This window comes from Anas platyrhynchos, chromosome 2 (assembly GCF_047663525.1).
Source record: "Anas platyrhynchos isolate ZD024472 breed Pekin duck chromosome 2, IASCAAS_PekinDuck_T2T, whole genome shotgun sequence".
Lineage (NCBI taxonomy): Eukaryota > Metazoa > Chordata > Aves > Anseriformes > Anatidae > Anas > Anas platyrhynchos.
Window position 1 is genome coordinate 118,589,540 of NC_092588.1, and position 22,251 is coordinate 118,611,790.

Here is a 22,251-nt window from a genome sequence, read left to right on the forward strand (position 1 = left end):
TGGGAACACAAAGCTTCCCTGGCGCAGTCCCCTCTAAGTTCCCACCAGCGGACAGATTTAGGTGGTTATGTACTTGGCCCACCTGGGCTTTTTGTTGTAGGCCATCTCTGATGTAGCATAGTGCTTGCTGGGTGATGTGAGAACAAATCCAGTGCTGGCATGGAAAACAACATGGCTGGGAGAAGTACTGTCCAGGGAGGGGCACATAGGCAGGAAAGCTTCCCAGCATTCAATGGAGAGTACCTGTCCCTGAGATCTAGATCATTTCTCTGAGAAATGTGAAGCTCTGTGTTATATCACCACATAACAAGCACCATGCTGCTCTAGCAGTGGCGTGCCAGTGCAGGGCAACACCAGGCGACTTCTTTTCTCTACTTAATGTGGGTGAATGTGGAGGTAATGCCGTATAACAGAGCAGAGCTAGCAGCAGAGATGAGTCAGAGCAATGTCAATTTTAGCCTCCTAGGACAGGCAAGAGTGCTTAGTTCTGCCTTCTCTAATGCCTTCCCTTACTGACTTAATGTCTTCAGTGGCTGATAAAGTACAAAGAGAATTAGATTATTCCTTACTCTTGTGCACTGGGCCATTTTAGGAGGAAGCCATTATTGCTGTCAGATAATAGCAGTTTGCAGTTTTTCTGTACCCAATGTCTTGAAGGAGGGAACAGATGTGTTCTTCACCTCCCCAGAACATCCCTACTAAGCAAGTAAGAAGAATAAGCACTTGCTGAGAGGAAGCTGAGAAGAAAAAAAAATAAAAAATCTCCAAGTGCTAAACGAGAACTTTGGAAAGTGGTTAACAATGTCCTAGGCAGTGGCTTTTGGAAGAGTTGGCAGTCTTTGCCACTGCAGCAGCTGGAGGAGTCGTATAGCTGAAGTTCCAGAAAGTTGCCTAAGGATTTGATATAAAAATAGAAAGTACTCCCATATAATGGTTATGGAAGAAACCTGATTTTCAGCTGCCCTGGCACATCTATAAATTAGGCCATTAGCCTGCTACTCACAATTTCCTCCTGCCATTTATAAGTAGCAGAGAACGACAGGGTCTAATGTAATATGATATGGAAAGTTTTGAAGTAGATTTAAATTTAAAATGGAAAATGAAATGATGGTCCTGTGTGTAAGGGCTGATGTAATAGAAAAAATGTATTCCCCTTGCCTAATGAATTTACTGGGAAATATATTGCCAATTATGCTCATCTTTCTCTGCTAAAAGTCACCAAATAACAGCAATAACAGCTGTGGTTATTTAAAGAGTTGCTGGTACAGGGCAGATGAGAAGAAAGGAGTGGAAGAGCAAAGGAACCTGTGAGACAGGCAGATGGAAAAGTAAAGTGGAAATAAAGAGAAAAGGCTATGTTACTGACAAAGATAGAATGACTGCTAGAAAAACTGTGTTTCAAATATCATCTTTACATAGGTAGTTCTCCAGAGATTTCTGGCAGGTGCTTCATGCCCTAGATTAGCATTTCACTGACAAGGAAAAGCCAAAAAGCTTTTTAATCTGTATCATTATTCTGTTGTCAAGATCCTCCACATCAAAACCTTGGGTTTGGATTTTGCTGTGTTTCTTTTCAAACAGTGTTTCTGAATCATGTACGTGTCTGTTGATACAGTCTCTGGAAGACAAGACAAACCAGACTTTTTTTTTTCTTCCCAGAAACAATTTCTATATTTCTTCAATAGAATAGAATGACGTTTTCCTGTAAAGTAACCTCAATATAATGAGAATAATCCATAGTAATTGATGCTCTGTGAGAAAATGAACAACTTAAACGAAGTATATGAACAGAGTCCTGATGACAAAGGACAGGTCTCTGAACCAAGCCAATGCAAATTTGGTCCTGAACCTACAGTCCATGTTCATTCTCTGTATTTTACTTTGCTGGTCTTATTTGGCATGAGAGGTATTTCTGGTAGTTTAGACAGGTTTGATGATTCCTGGCCAAGACATTAAGAACGAAATGAAAGCCCAGCCATGAAAAACAGCCACAACGACAGAAGTGAACATGTTTGATCTAGTTTTACTCAATGAGTGGTATTTACAGAAAAAGAAAGAATGTTATTGTTAAAAGGTACTATTATGAACTCACTGAAAATGATGCAACCTGTATTGTAATCTTAGGCACCGCAGCATTCAGTAATACGAAGTGTTCCGCCTTTAATCTTACACCTAAAATCACCACCCTTTAATTTCTTTATGGATACATCTTTTATATGCTAGCAGAAAAGAGCTTTGACCCAACTTTCTGTTTCAAGGTCCTTATTTCTATACAGAAATCTGTGATCCTTTAAGGACCACGTTATTTCTCTAGTGATACGCTGAGCTTTGTATAAAGTTCTACTGCATGTTTTTCCTAGGCACATTATTTCCATTTGAAATGAATATTTATCTCATTCCATTTCAGTCCTTGGGACCCAGATGTCTTTGACAATCATCTGCCACTGTAGAAGGTAGGCCTTTACCTTAATGGGTTTTGAATTCTTTTGTGCAATTCTTAGGAAATAAAAAGTTCATTTTATTACAGTGTGCTAATGTGCAGAAAAAATAGCTCACCTACTTCAGTTTTGTAGCAGGTCTCCAGCTGAATAATTCACCTCAAAAACAGCACTCACATTGGCTTTCAAAAGCTCAATTTTTAAATGTTTAATGACTGAGAAGTATTTATTTCTGCTTTACTCATTCGAGATCTGAGCGGCAGCCTGGTCTGGATGAAACACTAGCATTTGACCATGGGTAGGAGTCTGGTTTCTAACACATGAATAGCTTGCCTACATTGCCAGTTCAGCTGCTGTCTCTTGTTTCTACATGTCTGAAGAACTGCTTTCCAGGGGAAGTGTCTGAAAGAAAAAACACACACAGTAAACCCTAGAAACACCACATCCACGCAGAGGAGCACTGTGCAGAAAATTTAGGTGTTGGAAACGTGATACAATCATATCAGTACTGCATGGCACTTGGGCTAATAAACCACATCTCTGAACAGGTCTCTGTAGGATAGGAGCAGCACAGCTACGAGCTTTCTCTTCCTTTTCTAGTCTTGGAGGTGGATCTGTCTCAAGGACCTCAAGGCAGTATTTTTTTCAAAGTGGAACTGCCCCAAGTGTCACATCATTGGAGGTAGTGCTGTTTCTCCAGAGATTTGGACTAAGTGGGAAAGTACATGCAGATATAAGCCCTTCTGTCATGGTGTTCTTATCTCTTAACTGCTCCTGCTTCTAAGGTTTTATGCTAGGAAAGAAATGAGCAGAATGACTTTCAGAAATGTTAAGAAATTATTTCCATTTACTTCAATTGGAATAGTCCTAAAAATAAACTGGCGTTGACTAGTGCATTCAGGATGCTAGCAGTCCTTACATGTTTCTTACAGTGTTTCTTACAGAAACAAAATCTGATTAATTATGCTAGGATAGTACAGACCAGGATGCAGAAAAGTAGCATGTGTACATATGTCAAATTGCTAATGACACCCCTGCCTACACTACATATAGAAACAATTCCAAGATGTGTCAAAAAAGGAGGTATATAATAACTGACAGTGAAAAAAGCAATATGAACTTTACACGATTAACATTAGAACTTGCATCTAAAAATCAAAATGAGATTACTGTGAGATTAGTTAATGAGTTGAGATTCATGAATTTGAACAAGTATCTGGCTTGACTGGCTCCTCATAGTGTCCAATCAGACTGGAGACAAAAGAAGGGAAATAGTGTACATTTCAGTATGACAATGCAAGCAGATAAGATATTGGTTTGAAACCAGTATCTTAAAGATATTGGTTAAAGAAACTTACTCAGCTTGAAGAAACAAACAAAAAATGGGAAAGATGATGGACCCAATGCATAACGGATCATTATGCATTAATGCATATACAACATTTTAATGTTGTCGCAATACAGTAGAGTTATTGCAAGATTTCAAGATGAGTCACAATGCCTTGAAGCATACTGTTTTCATGTTCTAGTTCTCTGGATCTTGGAGAATTGAGTTTTCTTATCTGATTTCAACTCAGAAATTATAACTCGGAAATGATTTTTGGAAATTACTTGGTTAGTTTTTCTAGCTAAGGAGAAATTAATCCATGAGATCGATCTGTTTCTATGAACTGATCTTTATTTAAAGCTTTATTAAATATATATATTCTGCAGAGTTCTACTGTAATTTAGGCCATTTCAGCATGGGAAATATACTACTCCCATCAGCCCAGTGATTCAACTTTCCTGCTATGCCTTGAAGGACTAAAAAATCCTCAAGTCAAAGAAAACACAAACTAAGCAGAAATGCCAGGCAATAGAAGAAAAGTGATTGAAGTGTCTTATATATGCATATTCCAATCTCTGTGGGGAAGCATTTGCTGTCCTTTGGAGGCAGTTTGATCACCTCCATATGGACTGTTGAAAATGTCACAGCCTGCAATTTAGCTCACTGAGAAATGCAAGATGTTTTCTTCCTTCTCTCCTGTAGATCTTTCTATCACCTGCCATCTTCCTCAGCCACTTCTAGAAACTGCAAAATTAGGAATGACAAAACATGCAAAAATGAATCATAGGTAGAAGTGACAGCTCAGAAATATCAAAATGTGCTGTAGGTGGGACTTGATTTAAAATGGAACATGAAAAAGAGCAGGAATTCTTTCAAAAAGATAAGTGATATGCAGAAAGTAGAAATCTGAAGGCTCTGAAAATCCTCATGAGGAAAGAAATGGCAAAAAAATTAACGTAGCCAAATATACACACCAGAGACCTCTAAATATACTAACACACGTTAGGATCCACTGATCCAGCTTGTGCCCAAGCATTGGCTTCTGTATAAGTCAGACTTGTCCAGGTCTCTGTTTTTTCTACCTTTTTAAATCCAGGAACAATTGCATCGATTCACATTTGTTCCCACTTTACTGGTTTATGTGCATTTGATGATTTAGCACTCATTAAATGACAGAATGATGTTTTGTTTGTATTGCTGCAATAGCTAAAGATGAGTCAGCTGCTTTAAATATAATTTTACAGGGTTAACTTCTCATTTTGTATGACTAAGATTTTTTTTTTCCTTTAACCATGCCCGCAATCACTTACAGTGAAATTTGTGAGACAAAGTGATCTGATAAACTGTTGAAATTGAATATACTATGACTAGTTAATCTGTTATAGTTCCAAGGCCCTACTGCATGTCCAAATGCCTCTTTAAATGTTAACACAGAAGTAGAACAAGTATGCATGTATGTACACAGCTCATCTGGCATTCAGAGTATTATTCTGGGGCAAGCAGTACAGAAATTGCATTTATTTCTCTATTTGCAGGACACTCTCTCAGACCTCATTTTGCTGAAATGACAACTTTGAATTCTTTCCTATAATAGACAAAGACTTCATTTTTATCTTACTGCTGTTCAGACTTTAGCCTTTTGCATAGAGGTGACCTGGATCTAGACCAAAAGCAAACTTGTTGTTTTGTTTGCTTCATAAGAAAAGTGCTTTAGAAGAGAGACAGTTCTTGCCTGAAAAAGGTCCAGAGATTGCTGAAGGATGCTACTAACAGGTAATGAGGTAACACAAAGTAACACTGTGGTTTCTGGAGTAGTTAGCAGCATTGAACATCTACATGTCTGGGGAGAATGTACAATGAAAAACACAAAATTACCTGGGGACGAAGATGTTACTAGGGTATACCACACACACCCTTTCATGATCCCAGAACAATGTTAAGCCATGGAACACAGTAATTCCCACCTCTAATTCTTTTATACCAGACCATGCATCCAAAATATGTGACATCTAAAATCACTGGGGATTCTGGAACTTGTCACCCCAGTTCCATTCAGCCAAAATATCAGGAAAATGTGGTGAATGAGATTTTAAAGTTGAGATAACTGATAAAATCTTGGTCTTGATTTCAGAGATCTTCAGCTCAAAGCTACAAAGCATTAGTTCTTCAATTCTGGAGAGGTCAGAGCCAGGAAAGAAGAATTAGGTGAATATTGAATATTCTCAAGGATTATCCCTTTTTCTATGACTTCAAAAGTCAATATATATATATTTTTTTAATCTTACAGAGTGATCACTTTTCTAGAGAAGATAAATTCTTGGGAAGGTCTAAAGCTACAGCACATCTGTACTCTCATACATGCTCATGTTTCCTGAGAAACATCAGGTCAGGCTTAAAGAAATACTATAAGGGGATGCCAAAACTTCCAGTGAAAATGTGGATATTTTCCAGCTGTTTTGGAGCTACCTCATGGAGCTGGACCCAAAACCCAATGTAATTTTACACTCTTGGACTAGTCTGAACATGCATTCCCTTTGACTGCAGACCAGTTTATTAGTGCTGGCGCCAGCATTCTTTGTATATAAGGGAGGAATGGAGAGATATTTGTGGAGAGCTTTTAAAGCACAGTGGGTTATCTGCAATAATTACCATAAAAACTGCCATGTGCCATTTTGTTTTATTATTATTTTTTTTAATTATACTTTTATTTTCTTTTGTCTTGCAAGAGAGGAGGAATGGATTCAGAAAAAAAAAAAAAAAAGTGAAATATATGCCTCTTATTGCATTTCTTCTTCATATACGTTGCATAGGCTTTTATCTGTTGAGGTATTAAAAAGGAAGGTTGTGAAAACCATTTTGAAGAAATCAAACAGCACTCAAAATACTCATAAGCACAAACAGTTATGCTGCATACACACAACCTCGTATATGACCTGACTTCTGACTTACAGTCTAATGCTCTTCTGTGATCAGCACAAAGAATCTCTAAAAGTAAACTGTTCAGCATCAGCACAAGAAATGGATGCTTTGGCCATGCTGTCCACCAAAACCCATGTCTCACAAGACAGTACAACTATGGCTCAGTCAGGATGGGTCCCTTCAGGTTTAAATGCTATCCCAGCCTTCCACTTTAGCCAAAAGCAGCTGATGGGGTGGCAGGCTGCCAGCCTTGGCTTTAGTTTCAGCTATTCATTTAGAAATGGCAAAGAGAGATATGATTACATTGAAACTCCATCATAGTTCCCTCAGTTGTAGAGATGAGGATCAGTATCTATATAGAAAGAAAAAAAAAAAAAGGAAAAAAAAAAAAGCTACACTATCATAGCTGCCTCAGAGGTGATAACAGACAGAAAGTGGGAAAGGGGAAAAGGTTGATTAGGGAGACAACACCTCAGATAAAACCATGGAGATAAGCTAAGAGATTGTCAGTTACAGATATTTGGACAGGATGTCAGAAGATCTACGCAAGGCCTTAGGAGTGCACATGTGGAGAAATGTTGTGTGGCCTACTCCTGTTGTATGTACCCTCACAAGTCCCTTCACTGCCATGAAGCATGTGCATTTAGCCTGCTCAGCCTTTAAATAGAAAGTGTTGCTTGGTCTGGACCCTACCCAGTCTTGCTGTCTCTTGCCGAAAAAACAGCTTTTGGGGTGTAATTTCTGAGGCCTGTCAAAGGGGCCCAACAGTAGTTTAGCAAAGGGCCCAGGTACCTGTCTAAAGTATGGAGCCTCAGGACTGCTGTGTCAAAAGATGAGTTGAATGGGGCCTTGAACTGGCATGCATAGAAATAGTGATGTCTGAGTGAAAAGCAGGCTTCCTGAAGCTGTGAAAGGGAACAGGGCCCACTCAGGCACTTCACCACCAACACCTGTGAAGGTACTGGTTATTACAACAGCCCACCACAGCTTGTTAAAAAGCTGTAACTACTTGCCTGACTGCTCCACCGGGGAGGAAAAAAGGGAGGAGAAGAGGAGGGGATTATGCTTCTCCTGAGTGCTTCTCCTGGGCTCTGCCTGAGGAAAACTGTTGGATGGAGATGGCCAAGGAAAGCTGTCTTTTGAAGGAGAGGGAGGAATGCTGTAAAAGCAAAGAGCATATATGCCATGTGATGAAAAAAACACTTCTCTGAGTTTCAAGGCACTGGTCCAGAGAGGGCTGATAAACCTGTGGCAACCTGGGAAGCTGCTGACAGTTGCTGGACTGGAAGAAAAGGTCTGCTCTGCAGGAATGCAGTAAGTGACAGGGAACAGGAGACATTTGTTTTCGGTGTATTTTCTTTTGATATACCTCATCCAGTAGACCTGTCTGAATGTTCTCTGTTTGAAAAGTAACTTTGTTCCGTTAGAACATGGAGTTGAAAATGAACCCATTTTGGTGCTTAAGGTAACTTTATTCTGAGGAAAGTACTGACAAATCCATCCCAAAATCCCAGCCAGCTTGGGTCCTCTCACAAAGCAACAAATATGTGCAACTTCAAGGCACAGTTCATGTGTGTTGGGTACCATTGTTTGACTGCTAAAGGAACTGAGGCTCAGGGTAAGACAGAAGGTAGGTAACAGGTTTGATCTAAAGCATCTGAAATCAAAGCAAGAAAGACCAAAGTAGTGTACTGACCTGGGATTTGGAAGAGTCAAATCAAATTATTGATTTTCATCTTACTTCTGTGATCTCACGGGTCCGTCTGTAAAACAGAAATGAATGTATTTCCCTCCCTGGTGGTAAAATTATGAGATTCTGAACTGCTATCTTAAAGTGTTCCAGAGTACCCATGACACTGTCCTCTTTGGTGTTCAGGCCCACCAAGGACTGGAACTGAGGGAGTAAGTGACGTAAGGGTCATTTAGAGAGTTGCTGCATGAGACTCCTGTGAGGCATTGTTTGAATTTTACTCTGTATGATTTGATCAGTGAGTTTAGGTTACTGAATACAGTGCTTACTGAGTACTCAGTAGCAAAGCAGCTAAGGGATGGTAGCAGCAGAGGGACAGAATATGAGAAAGTTGGGAGAGGATGGGAGTAAATGACCAAGAAGCTAAATGACAACCCAGAAGCTATCCTTTCCTACACACTTCTGCTCAGTTTACCTATTTTCAGGGTTATAAGAACTATTAATGCTTTTACTTCTCTTTGTCAGTCCTCACAGAGATGAGAGGAGTCACTTGGGTAGATTCTCTTGCACCTTCTATGAGGATTATTACCTCCTGATGCTCTTGCACTGTCAGTGTGTAGCTCCTGGTCTGCCCTTGTCTCTGTGCTGTTTCTAGTTTTGCTATTTGGCATGGCCTGCTCACTCAACAAATCATCCTAACCCAGTTTCTAGGTATTTAAGAGGGTTGCAGTGATGCCTGTCTGCCTTCCACTGAAAGAGCTGTCCTGACAAACCTTCACCACATTGTTGATAATGTCAACCTTTCCAGGTCCTGTGCAAAGAACCTCTCTATAGGGCCTATGTGCAATCTATGCAGCTCTCTCTTTAAACATTACTTAGGCTCCAGTCCATCTAGGAGAGATTTCAAATTTAAGCATGACTATAAAGAAAACCAAGCAGTTGGGTAGGAGCTAGCTTCCTATCTTTTTCCCTCTTCCCCTTGTCCTTTTCCTCTCCGATTATTCACCAGACTGCAACCCAAAACTTGAGAAAAAAAGACATCCTGTATGTTTGGATTGTTATGTTATAAGCTCTGTTATGTTTAATTGTGTTGTTGTTTTTTGGTCACCTCATTTTCACTTTTAACAATATGTGTGAAATGGTTCAAACAATGATACAGAGATAGGGATAATACAGACTTTGTGTGTAGAGACTGTAAAGAGACTAGCATCAGTGGCTTTATAATGCACAGTCAGATGCATATTATATATATTGGAATATTCCTCTGAATTAAATCCATAAGATCTTTCCTCCCTTTCTCTAAAATACTACATCACATTTTCTGAGAACTGTTTGTGATGAGGAATGTGTTAGCATTAATTCTGTTTGAACACCAAGCCTTTTTCTCAAGGGAAACTTCCCTCTCCTTCCAGCTTTCCTGCAGTACTCCCACCTGAAGCTAGAGAGGGACTTTGAGGCTGAGAAGTGACAGGATCAGTCCCTTTGTTGTAGCTGCATTCTGGTGAGTGGCACTCCCCCCACATCTCCAAGCAGGGCTTGTGCATGCCTTTTTGAGAAGATCTTACTGAGAGCATGAAAAGTGGGCAGAACCCATGCTCTCTCATCCTAGCACAACCTGGGGACAAAGAGGCTGTTTAAGAAGTGGGATTGTAACAGAAGAGTCCAGTGACATCTGGGCAGGTTTTAAAGACAATCTCATGGATCAACTGACAGATCTCCATCTATCTTTTCATCCATACTGCCTGCTTCTTTTGTCTCTCTTTTGAATAAGAAAAAAAATCACAATAGATTTTCTAAGAAGCTCTGCCCTTTCTTCCCATTCAGAAACTGTTGCAGGATATTTACTTTCCTAGAAGTACTACCTTCCCCAGCTACAACAAATGTAGGTGCTTTTAGAGCTTTAGCCATTAGTCAGCTGTATTACTGTAACATTATTTTTGCAAGCAATGCCTCAAATATCCACAACTCCAATAGTAGGAAAACGGAAGAAACACTATGGAAATGGGTAACCAGTGATGACTTTCTGTCTTTCCTCTCTCTTTCCTCAAATGGTCTCTGAAGTGATTTTCCAGAAAGTGCATGGTTGTAATTAAGAGAGAAAAATGAGCTGTTAATCAGAAACACACAGTTTGCTCTAACAGCTCAGATTTACCTGGGGCAGAGATTGCCATCCATATTAAACAGCATATGGGAAGGTTTTTCTTTTCATGGTTGCCATTGTGAGTAAAAATTAGTATTGTTCTTGCACAGATGGCTTAAGCCTGAACAGGGTCTAAATTCCTCAGTTATTCAGTGCATCCTCAATGATGTCAGTGCTGAAAGTCTTCAAACAGGATATGCTGAGCACTTCATGTGCCCTTTCACTGGACCTGTTAATATAAAATAGAAATGCTAGTGATTAATATACTGAAGAGACTGTTGTGTAAAGGATAATAGACCCTGAAGTTTAGAGGTTAATAGCAAGATCTGCATCAGATTCACTTAAAAATCACAGTGGTAATGTAGTTTATGAAGTTGTTATTAAGCGCTTTTCTTCTTTTCCTGGACACCTGAGTATCCCAGATTCAGAGAACCTTCTGTCAGCCTTCTTATCAGCAAGGGCACATTGCTGAATCATGTTCAACTTGATGTTCACCAGGGCTCCTAAGACCTTTTCTGCCAGGTTGCTTTCCAACTGGTGGCTCCCAGTATGTACTGGTACCTGGTGTTGTTTCTCCCCAGGGGCAGGACTTCGCATTTTCCTGTGCTGATCTTCTTGAGGTTCCTGACAGCCAACATCTCCAGCTTGTCTAAGTCCCTCTGGATGGCAGCAAAACCCTCTGGTGTATTAGCTGCTCCTCCACATGGTAGCCTGTTTCAGCAGCAGCCTGTGCTTTGTCTCACATTTTGTGTATCATGAATTAGAACCATTTCTGAGGACTTAGAAAAGCAAACGTTAAAGCCAAAGGCAAACAGAGGTATCAGTATCAAAGCCTCTCACAATGAGGTAAGGATAAACCCTGAGATCAGTGAAAAGTATCCTTTGGCATTCATGTTTCCTTTGGCATTTTCTACACTCATACCTTACTCATACTCCTAACCTCACCTTCAAAAGCTACAGCCAGCATTCAATCATATGGCAACATTTCCATCTGTAAGCATTCCTTTGGCAGAATTCAAGATGGTATAATATTAGGAAAAATGGAAGACTGACAAAGGAAGGGAGATAGTAAGTAAAATTAGTTCAGTTTTACATTAGCTGGGCTGAAAACTGTAGTGGTTCAGGAGTAGTTTCATGAACAAGTCTGCTACTATTAAGTTGGCAAATTCTGTGAGAGAGGCAGGACAGAAAACTAAAACTATTTTAGATGCTGAATTTTTATTTACTGCTTAACATTTATCAGAGATCTTGGAAATATATTACATTTTCCAGGAATCTCAGTCCTATCACCACTGAATTTGCCATAATGTTATTAGGATGTTTTCCTAAGAAAGACATTACAGATGTCTATAGAAGAAAAGGATCAAAATTCAAGAGCTGAGAGGTTTGTGCTCAGAAGCCTCAGGACACCACTGCTAGTATGCTAGAAACACTGCATGCAAGGTAGAGTTGACTGCAGATTGGGAGCAGGATTGCCTGAGCAAAATTTTGCTTGTGATTAAAGCCAAAGAAATTTTGTAGTTTCATCAGATTCACTTCATCTGATCCCCGCCCCCCCCCCCCCCCCATTGACTTTAACTCAAGTTACCTTTAAAGAATTATCTACATTATTCTGAATTTGGAAGACTGTAAGCTCTTTGAATAAATAAAAATTGGTATTTAAAAATAAATAAATTTAAAACAAACAAAACAAAACACCAGTTTTATTTCAGAAGGATGAATATCTATGGATAGTTTTCAGTTCTGTTAGGGACTGGCTTCAGCACAGAGATTATTTATGGCCTGTGTTAGTTTGTTGAGAGCCATATCTCTAACTTATGCTAATAGCATATCATCTCAGGTGCCTCAATGATTTCTGGGAAGTATCTTCCAAATAGCATCTGACAGAACAGATACTATTAAACATGAGTAAGAGTATTGGAATCTGGTTCTGTATCAAGGCGAGAATCTTGATTGAAAGCCCTTGAAAATGGATTAAGCTTTCACAGTCCTTTCCCGTGTTATCATTGCTTGTTTCTGCTAGTCACCCTGCTGCATGTTGCTGTTGTTCTCTGTGTTTCTCCTGATGCGCTGTTCTGCAGATTTAGCATTCTGTCTTTGCCTCCTTGCCTCAACTCCTTTTCCTTTCCAAAGTAATGCTGAGGTGCTGAAGAGACTCTTTATCTAGTCTCAAGACATTCAGCAAGCTGAATAACTCTGGAAAATCTCGATTTAAAAAAAACAAACAAACAAACAAAAAAAAAAAAAAAAACAAAAAACAATTTCATCTCTACCATTTACTATTATGTCATTTCCTATAATTTCATGTTTGAGTTGCCCAGTTCTCTACTGTGGCTACCACCAATAAATTTTGTTGAGGAAAAAGTGAATAAACACCTTTAGCCTGACATTCAGAGAAATACAATCAATTTTCACAAGAGACCCTCATTCTCTAGCACTGAAAGATTGTGTTGAAAGAAGTTTAGAATCTCTCTCAATTGTACTTGTGGTAAAGTAAAGCGATTGGTGCGATGGATGGGTTATTCACTGGGGATGCAGACTGAAAAGCAAGTGCCTGTTTGGGACTCTGCATTTCAAAGGGGCTTCACATAGAGCTTAGAATCCATCTGCTAACTCCATGAATCCATGAAGTTTGTCCAATACAGACATCAGTCTGATGTTTCTTTGTCTCCACTGGGACCTCCACATCTTATATGTTTTCCTCCAATCCTAAGCACCCAGAATGTATTAAATGAAAGGTTGCATAAGTCTACCAGCAATTCACCTATTTCATCCTTGAATTGATTCAAAACTCTTGAATGATTACCATCTGGTCTCGACAATGTGTTGCTGTTCTTCATATTATTTGTTCCCCAAACCCTGCTGTAGTCACTTGAATATTTCTTATGACCTGAACTAACCCAAAGGTCTCTCTGTACTCCTGAGTAGAACAGACAGTGAAACACTTGAGTTACTGATGTTTTTCTGAAATCAATCTTGCTGTTGATGGTTGATTTGAGCTGGGCTATGGTTTTGTTATATTGCCTCAGTTAGCTAGTAATTGAATAAATAAAGTTACTATATCGAGGAAAGTAACGGAGTAGCACAGAGATGGTCATTTGTTGTCATGAGTTTTCAGGGTTGGCTGTGCTTTGAACACTGACTGTGTTGTTGGGGGAACAAAGTGCTCTATGTCAGGGATACCAGCATCCAGGATGTCAACCCAGTTACCCCACCAGCATTTGATGTCTTGCCACAAAACCAGTTCTTTGGAAGCAGAGCTGTTTTGCTGAGAACCAAGCAGGGGTAACAGCATTGCAGGAGCACGGTTATGAAGCAGAAGCTACCTGTTGTGTGGTGGCAGGGCCAGAGGAGCACAGCTTGGGCAAAACCTTTCTTTGTTACAGCCTAACTACAGCCTCCAGGGAGCTCAAAGCTAAAAGCAGAAAGCACAGAAATAGGGCTGTCTAGAGTCACAGGACATTCTGTACAGGTTTTCATAAAACAAAAAATAAAGCTTTTCTTAGACTTAGAAATGCCTAGATACCAGGTATTTTTTAAGGCCTGGATGGCCTCACCAACAACCATTCCTTCAGACTTCTGTATCTCCCTGTCTCTACAGTGAAAATATTATAGGTGTTTTCCTGTCAGCTTTGGCTTCTGGCTCTGTAAGTTACATGGGTAGAAAGCACTAAAAGCATCAAAACAAATCCCGGGAATATACATGCAGACATTTCTCAGGCATTTGCATGAGACTAATTCTATAATTTATGAAATTGAGCCTAGACAGAGCTTCTTGTCTCTCCAAACAAGAGGAGTATCCACTAAGACTTTTTTGGTCTTGTGATAATAGTAGCTACAGGTAGAGGATTTGCTTGAGTTTTAGTCCCTAAGCTAAAAATAAATAAATAAATAATAATAATACCAAGGATAGGTCTTTATAACAGGTGTTTTTTTCCTTAAGAGGACACTACACTTAACTGACCTCATTTTACTGGCCTCTGAATCCTGTCAGCACACAGATAGTTTCACATTATAACAAGAGATGCCTAAATCTGGGCTGTGCTCTGGAATGTATTATGTGTTTAGGCTATGAGAACTTCATATAATTAAAAACCAAGATCTGTTCTGGACACAAACACTTACAAAACAAAGAGATAAATAGCTAGTATTGAATAGTGGAAGGAGATGTGAAAAACAGCAAGAAATTGCGGAAAGATTTTTGCTGGACCTTGATTTTGTTTGCAGAGAGAGAGAGACTGAGAGATTTTGGAGAAATGAGAGCAGCATGATGAGAAATTACGTTCTGTGTCTAAGGTTCAGACCCATCTTGCTACCTACAGCCACCTGAAGTTAGGTAAGCAGTCTAAAATGCTCTGGTACAATGGTCTGTGGCAAAAATGTCCTCTTTTGGAGGTGCTTATCTTTCAGATGGACTGTGGATGAAGGTTACACCACTAGTTTGGGTGGCTAAGAGAGGAATTCCTGGTCTGATCTCAAGCAAGTCCTTTAGGGTTCAGTTACCAAAGAAGCTGCCATCCAATTCCATGCGTGGCAGTATGTATATTGCATGCTACTGATACAAAGGTGCTTTTCTCCTCTTGCAGTTTATGAAAGTCCTTAAGTTATCCTCCATGAAGATTTTTCAAGGCTCTGTGGTTGATTTTAGATCCTTCCCTGATTCCAGCTTTGATATCTTGGAATAGTTGTGGGGACACTTGCTAAGAAGTCAGCAATTGTGCATGCAGATTCCAGAATTTCTGGAATCTGGATGAGCTGGAAGCTATTGTGACCCTGAAAATGATCTATTTTGCTTTAATTTCAGAGTCCCAGTTTTCACCATTATGTAAAACATAAACGTTATGGAAAACATCTGAGCAGCAGGTGTGTTGCAAAGGTTAATGAATCTTTGGATTTTAGTAAAATGCTATATCACACCTTAGATCTTTGGAAAATGCTGTGCAAAATATTTGTAGAAATGCTTTAGAAAAGTGTTCTGTCACTTTCTATATTGTTTTAATTTTTAAAGATCTGATTGCCACATTCATTAAACCAACTAATTAATTTTGTAGTATAAATTACGATCCTCTAATAGATCTCCTTTGATTTGGATCTCAAATATTTTTTTTATTTTGTTCTTTTCTTTGTCTTGATTTGTTGCCAATGTGTAATAGAACAACAGTCTGGCTCACACCCTGTCTTTTCTCAAGAGACTCTGTGCTGGGAGTTGGCATAATGGTCTACAGTAAGTACTTCCCAACTCTTCCTATTCCCAGCTGCTCCTTACAGATGGACAGAAAGTTTCACAAGACTAAACACGCTCTAAGTTCAGGCCTCTTTTCTTAAACAGCAAAACCTCCCTGATGCCCAGTGTCTAGCTGGGAAATATATAGTGGAACTGCAGTGAAAAGAAGTGAAAATACTGGTCTCTTGCCCTTAACTGTTCTTATCCTTTCCACACCTCCAGCAGCTAAAAGTTTTTAGGTCTCTTCCATAGCCTATTAGCTAAAATATCTCCTGATCTTTTGCAGAAGGAAAAGGCTGCATGGGGCTAAAGCAAGAGCTGAATGAAGAAATGGTGCAGGGAAATTGCAGACTAGAAATTATTATTATTATTATTATTTTTCTTTTTGATTCAATAAAAAGGGAAAATATTTTTGCTTACACGTATATTTTTGCCCCATTTACTCTTACTTCCTTTTACTACCTACAACAAAAGCTTTTAGACAATAAGCTTCATTAACATAGCGATCTCCCAGAAGTTCAGTATAGAGGAATTGTGGTGGAATTCATACACAAATAATACTTTTTTTTTAGCTCAGAATTCAATGGTTTTCAGACTTTGTGTTTCCTATTCCACCTTCTCAAATAGTTAATGTTGAGGCAACTTGTTAAATAGCCAAATCATACATCGTTTTGAAGACAATCTGTTAATGTTTCATCCAAATCTGCTTTAAGTGTCCTTGCCGTATTGCAAATGCTGGTCATTAAATGGTGTCTTGCCTAGTTTTTGTATTGGATCATGTTTTGGATTGCTAACTCTAACTCTTAAGGGGTGCCTTATTTCAGCCTAGTGTCCACTCTTTGCTACAGAATATCAATCTGAATTTCTGAAGTGAGTCAGATTGAAAAGGGCTTTGTATAAAAGTGCTACTTAGTAGCTGAAAAGGTTTACTCGGGATATCAGAAAATAGTTTTAACTATACAGACTAAAGACATATATGCATACAGCCACATATAATTGTATAGCTAATATCAAACATATTTGTCTTCTAGATTTACCCATCTCTTCTAAGTCACTCCATACAGACATATAGTTGTTTGTACATTTTAGCAAAAGAATCCTTCACTTCTGCTTGAAAAACAGGAAGGTAACTTTGAGGTTTCAGTGTTGTAGCCTATAAGACTCCCTGATGTTTACCCCAACGGTCTTAGTCATGACCAGCAGAGATTAAAAGTATATCTACTCATCTCTCATTAAGCAGGCCATGGTTTAAACATGTCTATATTAGAAAAAATAGTTAGGCAGTTTTGAAAGATTCCCCCCGCCCCCCCCCCCCGGTATTTTAGAGTTTTATCTCTATTTTTATTCTCTCTAATGCAACCAAGTCCTTCTCAAAAGTGTTAAAATTTAGTGATTTTTTTCCAAGGATAAAACTTGAGATTGATAGGGGAGTAGCAATAAGCAAGGATAGACAGGCAGTCTTTTGTAAGGAGAGGGGTTTGGCTGTCAGGGCAGTTCTCCTGCAGTTTCTGGATATTTTCAGTTTCCAGGAGGACAGTGGAAGCCCACACCTGAGTGTAAGTCTGATGGCAATGGGGCTTCTCATCATCCTGGCCATTGTCCTGGCAGTATGTGCCACATGAGATGTTGTTAATGAGGACATAATTGCTGCCTTATTTCCTCTCCCATATAAATTCTAAAGGAAAGTGTTTCTTGTCCCTGAATCAAGTCTAAAAAACAGTATTTGGCTGTGTCCTTAGTGTGTATAAAGTGGTTCACAAAAATGGACTGAATAGTACAGACTAGTCTATAGGAAATGAAAAGCAGAGAAGCATAAGGTTCTCTCTGGTAATGAAGGAAATTAAAATGGCTTTCTGGAAAGTAATGCTCTTTCTACTTGATAAATAAAATACTTTGTTTTCTTCATTTGCTGCCTTCCATTATGTAGTTATGAATTATAAAAAGACCTTTGTGGCTCTCTGCACATTCCTAAGAACATAACAGTCATTTTCCTCCTTCTGTCTCTTAGGAGGAAGACTCTAAGTACACCATCATCAGATACTTTCATATAAGGATTACTGATTAATGCTCCTTACTGTAACGGATAGAAACGGCTTATGTCTGCTAATGGACTTCCAAATATTCCCAAAGAGTGGTTGTTGAGACACACTCAAGTTTTGCATTCAGAAGGTAATGGTGTGATAGTAAAAGAAAACTAAATTGGACTGATGGAAATACTTTGTCACAGTGTCTTAAATCCAAATCACCTACTGGGTTTCTATTCTGCTTCTGATGTTTGCTAGATAATGAAGGATTGACTTTTAACATTTATTATAACTGTGTTACAGTTATGGCTGAGAAAACACTCTCGTGGTAACACCTTCCATTCAGCTGCATAAAACTTTGTGACAAAATTGCCATTTGGGCTCAAATTACTTATGCTTGTTCTCCTCCCAGAAATACTTTTTTTTCTTTTTTTTTTTTTTTTTTTTTTTGGAAGTAATACAATACTCTTTGGTGATGGTGAGATAAGCACACTTAAAGAAAAAAAAAAAAAAGTGGTGCGGAGGGAATTTTTTTTTTTCAAAGTGTGATTCTTTGATCATTAAGAAATGACTAAGAGTTGCAACTTCAAATTTGCTGGCTTTCATACCTAAGGCAGGTGTTTGGAAAAGTGTAATTGAATAGGAATATCAGAACAAGGTTTTCAATTCTGTTTACCTTTTCAAGGGAATCTTGAGTCATTCTGCAATAACATATTCAGGGTATTTGAGCATATTTGTGTTGTGCAGGAAATAGCACATTCCATTTGTTTGCAGAGGAGTGTGTAGCTAACAACCTATTTTGTTCATGTAAATACATGTTTACTCTTATGTAAAGGTACACACTATAACATAGTTAGAGTGCCGTAGGAAAAAATGGCCCTTGGTATTTATTCTCTTGCTTCTCTTTTCCTTCCAATAGCTTATAATGAGAAGGAATCCAAATTCAGCACTGAACAACAAGAATTTAAAGTTCATTGTGATGGATGTTGCTTTCTAATATGAATCACGTTGCCTGTATAAATCTTAGAAAAAAAAAAAAGCATTATGTCAATGAATTTTCATGTGCGCAATTAAAGGTGTAAGTAAATCAGTGGGACTGAGCAAGCAAATCTTTTATGAAATGAGGATTTTTTTCATTATTCTTTTCACACTGTAGCAGGAATTGAATGTTTGAAGGTAGCATATGAGGAGAGGTAAGTTATGTTCAGCTATTCATCTTGCTGAAGGCATGATGAAATTTGTTGACTGTTCCATCTCTTGGTTTTGCAAAGTCACAGATGTCACTATCCGGGTTATGCCCAGGAATAACAGTGAATTGAAGTGATTCCTACTACCGCAAAAAGCTACTGATCTAGTGAGGGGAACAGGTGAGAGAAGAGTACTCAGGATGTTGTCGGGTTGAATTTCTTACTAAGACACTGTATTTCAAATCATACAGTGTATTATTGTGTGTAAGGAAAGGTTCTGAGAAATTGTTAAAAAAGAAAAATCTACTAGTGAAGACTTTTCAAGTCTGTTCATATCTATCCATTCTACTGAAGTCTGCAATAGTGCTCCATAATGGCAATGCCTGAGGAACGTGATATTTGCTGTGGTAATTTCATGCCAAGTCTCAGTGGCCAAATAGTCATGCGGCTTTTCCTCTGTTAGATGCACACAAGGAAATCTGTCCCACAGGCTGGGTGGTTGTGGTGGTTTTACCTTGCTGGGTAGCTGAACACCATGACTACTCTCTCATTCCCCCTCCTCAGAAGAACAGAAGAAGAGAGTGAGAAAAAAGCATGCTGAAAAGAGGGGAAAAAAAAAAAAAAGGCTCACAGGTTGAGGTAAGGATAGTTTAATTAAAGGGAAAAGGAAGGGGGTGGGGGGGGGAAAGCAAGCAAAGGCCATGCAGAAGCACAGGAAGAGGAAAAAAAATCTTTACTTCCCATCAGTGAGCAATATTTAGCCATGTCCCAGGAAGCAGGGCAGTTCAGCCATGTCCCAGGATATGCATTGCAGTTGTTTGGGAGGACAGATAACAAGAGCCCCCTCTCTCCTTCCCCTTTCCCAGCTTTAATTGCTGAGTATGACACCCTAAGGTATGGAATACCCCTTTGGTTGGTTTAGGGAGTCCTGATGCTGTGCCAGCACTGCTCAGCAATAGCCAAAACAGTGATGTGATACCAATGCTATTCTAGCTGCAAGTGCAGAGCACAGCATTGTATGGGCTGCTGCAGGGAGAGTTAACTCCATCCCAGCCAGACCCAGCACAGCTGTACCTGTACTAAACGGAAATTGTGTCACCTTTAACTCTATTCTATGACTTTGAGCTTAGGCTCAACCTATAAATCACAAAGAGATCTTATCACCTTATTTTTGTTCATCACTTTTAAATCTGCTGTAATATTTGGGAGTTTTAGGGTAACCACTAGGGCTCTCTTTGACTGTAAAAATGAAAGAGAGGAAAGTGAGTTGCAGTAGCTTGGTTCAGTTAGCTTAGAACGTGCAAAAAATTGTCTTTAGGTCAAGGCTGACATGTTTTCTGCTATGATGATGATACAGTTTAGGAAGAAATTACTCTGAGAGTCAAAACAATTAGATTAGTAGGTCAATAGTGACTGGGAAGACTATTTTAAAGAAGTCCCTATATTTTTGGGGGGGTAACAAACAGCAGAGGATTCTCTCAGGACAAACAAGTTCTCACTAGTGAGAGCTGTCACCCAGAGGAGAGGTAGTAAAGCCATAGGAAAAAAAAAAAAAAAAAAGGATGTAGCTAGAAGAAAGATAAGGGAGTCAGATTTTACAGCAGAAGTAAGGCACACACAACAAAAACTTCCTAAGAGGTAGCAAAGCACAAAGGAATGATTCTGTGAACTTCCCTTTGGACATCTCCCTCAGTGGAGACTGAGGCCAATGCCTCACCTGTTTGGCCTTAATTTCATTACATGTCAGATGTTTTTGGCAGGGCCTGCACTTCAGCTGGACGGAGCCCTGAGAGGCACAATGGCAAATAAGAGGACGGTCACGTGAGTTTATCAAGGTACTCCAACGCAGCACCGATCCTTAGTACTCTAAGAGATCTGTTGTTATATCTCCCAAATGCTTTGAGGTTTACAATTTTACAACAGAACCGTAAATCAGAGCCAAACTTGGGCACCCAGTACCCAAGTATTGTAGGACTGGATTTCCTCCTTTCAGTTGCCCCAGTACTTTGAGGACATGGCTGTAATGCATCAAAGCTTGATTTGTCTCAGAATTGGCAGGGTACTAGGCTCTTCCAGTCATCAGAAATAACCTCTGGTATCTCAAAAAAAAAAAAAAAAAAAAGAGAGCATTAGGATGGGGGAGAAAGTCCTCCTATGTTTCCTTTCAGATTTAAATTCTTCAGGAAAATAAGCCTTTGTCATTTTAATGACCAATGTTTGAAATATAGAGAAGCATACAAAAAGTGCCCCTGACCCCAGCACAAAGAAGTCCCTAGTTATCAGCAATGTAGCCAGCTTAAGAAGGCAGTGAAATTTAACAAAAGCTGCAAAAATCTACTTTTAAAGTTATCACTCTGTCCAGAGTTTGCACTTTTGTGTCTCACTTTAATGAAAGCTCTGCTTCGACGGTGGGTGATCTTAAAGAAGACCTAAAAATAATTATTTTAATACTAGCTACTTACTATTTTCCGAACTCTTTACAAAACTAGTGTCTCTCTCTTCTTTGCCTCCAACTACATAAAGTGTACTGTCAGCTTTTCCTTTTTGAGCTCTGCAATACCTAGACTAACTGAGAATCATTGGTTTCCACTGAACCTTAAACTTTTGAAAAGAGCTACCCTTTTTCAGCCAATGCATCAGAGAAGTCAGTGGGATCAGCCAACTCTGAAAATGCAGTAATGGGCTACTAAGTTAGCTATGACAGACTGTGCAAGGAGAGGTTTATCCTGCCTTCTCCCCCCCTGCCCAGCTTTACACATTTCTACATGTTATGGGATAAAGTAAAAGCCTCTAATGTGTATTCAGTATCCCCTCAAATGGTTTTTGAACTCAGTGTCATAAATAACAACACCAACAAGGTGTGTCTAGATGATTTTTCTTTCCTGAACTTTCCGGGCCTTTGAGGCTCTTGGAGAGCAAGGCTTATGCTAATAAGAGTGGAAAAGGGTGCTACTCCCAACCTGAAGTCTGCCAAGAAGGACTGAATGGCTCAGATATCTCTGGGAATACTTGTCTGGGACAGGGACAAGACAGACAGGGAGGCACCGAGCAATGATACAAGCGTGACCTCCTGCCAGGTTTTCCAGACAGAATAACAAAAGATCACTTCCAAGCAGGAGGTATTTTATGTTTTCAGACTTTGCCATCTAAAGCTTTTACATTAGAATATTCAGCCGATGCAGGGACTGTGTGTCCTACAGAAGAAACGGACTTATAAGCCTATACACTTGTTTGTCTCTCTCCAGAGTAATGTTTGAGCCAGGTGAGTGATATCACCCAAACTTGTCAGATAGACAGGGGTC

The 22,251-nt window shown here is 39.3% G+C and overlaps 2 long non-coding RNA genes across 2 annotated transcripts; one reads left to right on the forward strand and one right to left on the reverse strand.

Moving 5' to 3' along the window:
- Positions 1-2,160: 2,160 nt before the first annotated feature.
- Positions 2,161-10,737, reverse strand: LOC140001751 (uncharacterized). Its single transcript, XR_011807276.1, has 3 exons — positions 10,527-10,737; positions 8,381-8,447; positions 2,161-2,840 (listed from the first exon to the last, which is right to left on the reverse strand). It is a non-coding gene; the product is annotated as an uncharacterized lncRNA (long non-coding RNA).
- On the forward strand, positions 7,597-18,852 carry LOC106019982 (uncharacterized). The gene is made up of 2 exons (XR_001195255.5): positions 7,597-7,998; positions 17,747-18,852. It is a non-coding gene; the product is annotated as an uncharacterized lncRNA (long non-coding RNA).
- The last annotated feature ends 3,399 nt before the right edge of the window (positions 18,853-22,251 follow it).